Here is a 6,029-nt window from a genome sequence, read left to right on the forward strand (position 1 = left end):
GCTTAATGGTTTAAATTTCAAACCTAGGAGTTTAAAGATACTTTATTTATAATTCAAGCTTAAATGGATAAAAATTTATAAATTATGGTTTAAATTTGATGTCATTTAAGCCCTGTGGTTCAAATTTATAAATTGTTGTTTAAATTTAGAGTTTTAAATTTTAAGCCATTTGGTTTAAAATTATAAAGAATTCGGATTAGACTCACACATTACATTATATAGATTAAAAGAGAGTATGTTTATTATTTAAGCCTAAAGGATTAAAACTTAAACCTTGTGGATTAAATTTTGATGCCATTTAAGTTTTGTAGTTTATATTTTATGCCATTTAGGGTTGCAGTTTAAAGTTTAAGGCAAGTGGTTTAAATTTTAAAACTTGGGGTTTAAAGAGACTTGATTTATAATTTAAGCTTAAAGGATAAATATTTATAACTTGGGGTTTAAATTTGATGCCATTTAATCTTTGGGATTCAATTTTGATGCCATTTTAGGCTTCAGGTTTAAATTTTAAGCCTAGTGGTTTAATTTTAATTCTTTTGGTTTAAGAATTTAAAAATTTTGGAATAGATTTTACACATTACATATTATTTATCGAGGTTTTCAGAAACTACAATAATAAAAGATAGGAGAGATTAAGAAGAAAGGGTTTAGAAGTTGTAAGCACGATTTTTATGTGGTTGGGGGGGTTAATGAGCCTTAGTCCATGAGACAGTTGTATTAGAGCTTAGAGAATCTACAACAATGGAGTTTTCTACAAGTTTTAGCAGAGTAACTGTATACATGCTAAAAAGAGATCCTTTCCCCAGTGCCCTACTACATGTATTTATAGGTTCACAGGCGTACTGGGCTTGACCCGGGCTAACCCGGGCCCAATAAAGGTATAAATACTGCTGCCTCTCTTCTAGAAGCCCAATACAAAGGGTTAAAACATAAAAATACACTAATCTTAGCTCATTGGGCCAGCCCAAACCAAATCTGTGATGCGAAAAAATGGAGCTTTGGGTTGGGCATTTCGAGTTACGAGGCAGATTCAGGAGACAAGATCGGTCAGAGTAGTGGTGGCGCAGGTCTGAACCAAAGGTGTACAATCCCGAGGTAGCCTTTTCAGCCGGTGAAGCGTTGGGACAACCCCCACGTTTCATGGGACGAAGTCAGGGTCACGGATGCTTTATCTTTCCAACCTTGGAGAACCAACCCGGGTTCGTTTACCCACATCCCCCTCCGTTTTCCAAGGTCTCGTACCGTTTACCATGGGCTCGGATCATTTACCAGGAGCCGGGACCGTTTACCAGGCTCCGGGATTATTCGCTTTGATCCTGACTGTTATCTGGAAGCCACTTATAATATCTCCTGCATGACCGTCCCAGACGATCCTCCCCGGACGCCCTTTGGGCCTCACCTAGACTTGGGCTGCTGACGTCTATTTTACTCTTTGCCAAACGAGCCTGGGCCGGACCCAAAACTCACTCGGGCGGCCCGTGGGCTCGAAGCGTGGACCCGGGCGCCCGGAAGGAAACCAAGATAACATTTACCCCCCAAGCCTTCATCTGGGCATGCTCGGTGGAGGCTTGTCTCAGTCCCAGATTTTCCCCAACATTTTCCCAGTTCGTTTCCCAGAGGAACGGGCCCGCGACGAGGGGCACCGCGTGCTGGATGAGTGTGGAGCCACCGCCTGCTACATTGACCTGGCTCGTGCCCCATGAGCCTGGACCGTTTACCAGGGTCCGGGTTCATTTACCAAGGGCCCGATTCATTATGGGGGATACAAGTGTCCCCTAGCGACTGTTGCATTGATGGCTCTTGATCCTAAAAGGTCAACAAATACCTCAAGGGTCACTATGCTAGGGCTATTATGTCAGCTCGATTCACGAAGCGTCCCATCTGCACGAGCGTGTTCCATTATTATCTCTGTGACAAGGAGGGCCGTAGGATGGGGCAGCCTTTGAGGTGCTTCTCTTTTTGAGACGTTGGATCGGAGCGGAGCAGATCACGCCTCGGGTGTATCATGATCCAGCACTCGAGTGGATCCATTAATATCCCTGCATGATCTTGGACCGTCCGATAGGGGGAATCGATCCCAACCGTTAGATCAAAGCTAGCACTTCGAATCTTATAAATACCCCTCATGCTTTCATTTGAAACCTTTACATTCTTGAGCCAGAAAAAGAAACTTGAAGGATTTGTTTATGACCGAGCTTGCCGACGAAATCTTCCGCAGTTTGCTCCGTCTTTGCCGTCGCCTATTTCCAATGATTCTGATATCTGCACCCGCGCCTGAGCTGACAACACCAGCCTGCCCTCTCGACGAGCTGTTGAATCGCCTCCAATAGTTCAAGACTGAGATTCTACCGTCACTATTGCCGGACAACCACCATTTTTAACGACCATCAATTTACAGTAAGCTTTCCTAACCTTCGTCTTTACACCTACATATATACATATATATATATATATATATATATTTTATGTTGTTTTTCTTATCTGCTTAGGTTTTTAGACCTTGCATGTGCTTAGAATTAGAGTGTTAGGGAAAGAAAACTTGGTACGTGCTGCTCTGGACCCCTTCGGGTTCGGGTGGTTCCGGACAAGTGGCGATGGCCCGACTTAGGAGTGCAGTCTTTCTTTTTTGTTCCCGATTAGGATCTTGCGGATCCTTGGTGATCCCGGACCTGATCCGGAGGGGACTCTTCCAAGCAGTTCATAGGAGAGCCCCCGTACCTTAACCAATCCTTCTTGGGTTTCGGTGCTGACTACTTGGTTTATTTGTTTCATTATGTTATGTTCCCAGATCATTAGCCATGACCTCGGGCGTCACCCTTCATTCGGAGGAGCAAGTCAACGCAACCCCTATCACTCTGCCCAGGTCCAAGACTCCCAAAGGCAACAGGTGGGAGATGGACGTGGTGTCGAACCTGTTCCGGAACTACCGGATGTTGTACGCCCTGGAGAAGCGTTTGGGCGTGGAGTCGACTCCTGGACTGTTCCACAACTGCCTAGCCAGGAGAGAGGAGAAGGCCCACACCTCCGTGGGTGGATTCGAGACCTGGAGCGTAGGGCATATTAGTGCGGGGGCCACGCTCCCGCTCCACGACTATTTCATGCAATTCCTGAAGTTCGTGGGGATTGCACCTTTCCATCTTCTGCCCTAAGCATACCGACTGCTTGCGGGATGGCGCGTCTTCTATGTCGCGAAGGAGATCCTGGAGCCAACCCCGGCAGAAGTCTTGTACTTCTACAAGCTGGAGTCGCAAGTCAACGTCAAGGACAAGACCCTGGACGAATTCTATAGGCTTAAACCGCGGGGCAACTACCCTTCTCCTACCAGCACCTGGAAGCATCCCCTGAACGTCTGACATTACTGGTTCATGACGTCCGGGTTTCTTATAGAAAAGAACCCTACGCTGATGTTGGACTTCCAGCGAGTGGAAAAGTGGTTTCCTGATCCTTGTCTTCCTTTTTTTCTTTTTTGTCTTGGTTTCTTATTCCTCACTCTCAACTCATTGTCTTGGGCGGCAGAACCCTATGCCCAGACTCCCCTCATCCAATTCATCCTGGCCAGGAAGAAACTTTACTCCTAGCTAAGCGCGGAGGATTTGGATGTGGGGGGCTACGTCACCACTGACAACCTCTGAGTGATCGGGATGCTCACGGCCCATCAAACGATCCAAGCCCCAAGCCTCCGGGGGATACAATGCGAGAAAGACCCTGCATTGAGGGAGGAGCTGGCCCTAGAACACATCAGGGATGTGGTGGCCGCGGCACTGGCGGACGTGGCCAAACGAAAGAGGGACCAAGCTCAGCAGAGGGAGGCGGCCGCCTCCGAGGAGCTAGAAGCCCTCTTCGACTAGGTACCGCCGAATGCGGGGACCCTCAGAGCTAGCGTATCAGGGCGAGGTAACTCACCTTTGATTTTGAATTATGCTCCCAAAGTTGGGGACTTAGTTAGGGATAGGCTAGCACATCGAGGCCCCGTATTCGGGGCAGAAGGGGAAATGAGACCTTCGTCTCCCATTCCCGTAGATTCGGAAATCCTCATGTACTCGTCCGGGTTCCTTCAATATAGGAACTTTCTACACTTGGACGACATGGGGGACTGAGTCTACTCTTTTGCATTAGGAGAATTGAGTCAGGTCCGGGGCCTAGATAAGTGTTCGTCCCGGATCACTTTTAGTCTTGATCTCTTTGCTTGCTTATTCGTTGTACTAACTCTTTTTTGTTTGTTTATTTCAGAAGACTCCGATATGTCTGACCCCGTGGACAAGATGAAGCAGCTCCTCGAGACCTAGGCCACCAAGGCGAGGGCCGCGGCTAGGAAGGCTGCCAGGAACGCGTTTAAACAGACATCAGGGTCGGAGCTTCGACTCAGTGAGGCGGCCTTGGCAGCGGTCCCGATCACAACCGTTGACCTGGAAACTGTCCCTGATCTTCCCGCTCACCCCCGGTGATCGACCTGGAGCGGGAACCTACGGAAAGTTGGAGCCCTGGAAAAAGAGCCGCAGACTTAGGCGTAGAGGAGGCAGAACCAAGAACCAAAAGGGCCAGGAAAAGGCGGTCTGGCACAGCTGGGGATTTATTCGGGGAGAGTCGCCTTGCATCCAAAGAACTCCCGGCAGCACCGACCCTCCCTGTCCACCCGACCTTACCTGAGGAGGGGGAGGTCGTTCTGCGGGACGAGCAGTCCAAACTCATTGCCCGAACCTGGGAGAGTGGCCGAGAAAGAAGGGGGGAGGTTTACAAGGCCCTGACGATCCGTCGTTAGGTTGAATTTTTTGATCGCCCGACAGCCTTCACTGCCCCACAGCCAATCATGGATCGGCTGGTCGCTGAGACAGGTTTCCGCCCCAAACTAGGACAGGACACGACCCCGTTCGCGGTGGATCTATTGGACCAAGTGGGGAACACTATGTCCAATCTCCAACTGAAGCGATACGCCACCATCACCAATCAGGACATGTTGTTCATTTCCCAAGCTCTTCGCCACCAAGCCACCGCTGTAAGTTCGCTTTGCATCTTCTCTTTCTTCTTTTCCTTGTTTGGTAAGGGCTCTTCTGATTTTTCTTTATTCCAGGATGCTTTACTATCCCATCGGAATGCCGACTTGGTGGCCGAGGTAGACATGAAGATGGAGACGCTCCAGCTGGAGCTGGAGGTGGCTGTGAACCAAAGGGAAACCACCAAGGAGGCTCTGGCCAGGGAGACAGCCCAGGCCAACGCGGCCCTGGCCAAAGTGGTTGCTCAGGCTGAAGCGGATCACGTGGAGTTTGCTCGGGTTAAGTTTCAGCTTGAAGAGGCTCTGTCCTGGAAAGAAACTGAGACTGGTGAGTTGGTGGCCAATCTGGAGGCGGAGCTTCTTCGAGTAAAGGCTTCGTAGGAGGCAGCTGTGACTCAATCCATCCAGGACCGGGAGAGGGTCAACCACGAATTGGACGGCTTGCTTCACAAGGAGGTGAAGGCGCACGACGAGACCCGCCGCCCAAAGGAGTGGGCGGATGATTTGCTAGGCGTCACCTTCGATGAGGCCATCTATATGGCCTGGGTCTAGGACAAGAATATGAACCTCCTTCTCTATCCTGACCCCGCTGCGAAGAGAGCCGGATTTGAGGCCAAGGAGAAGGCCAACGCGGAGCCTCTAGACGATGAAGAGGTGGATGGGGGAGTCCCGGGGGCGTCTGGACCTGGCGAAGCCTAGACCTGAGACTGTTTTTTTTTTAATTGTAATACTTTTATTGGCGCGGATGCGTCTAAGACAATTTTTGGTGTTTTATCCACGTTATCTTTTGCATATTGCTTTCCATTTTCATTTGTTAAGCTTTCACTAAGTGTTTTACCACTGTGCATGAATGAGCTGCGTGTTTGGTCCCGGTTCCAACGGCCTGGACTAGATTATTCCTGACTTAATCTTATCAACTCACTTTAATCCTGCTGCTCAGGTTCCAATGACCTAGGAAATTAAGGAGTTGATAATTATCACTGAATTTATTCGTCCAGTCCTCAATGTTGAAAATCTGACGGTCTGGACCATCGGGGTT

Source organism: Humulus lupulus, chromosome X (assembly GCF_963169125.1).
Source record: "Humulus lupulus chromosome X, drHumLupu1.1, whole genome shotgun sequence".
Taxonomy (NCBI): domain Eukaryota; kingdom Viridiplantae; phylum Streptophyta; class Magnoliopsida; order Rosales; family Cannabaceae; genus Humulus; species Humulus lupulus.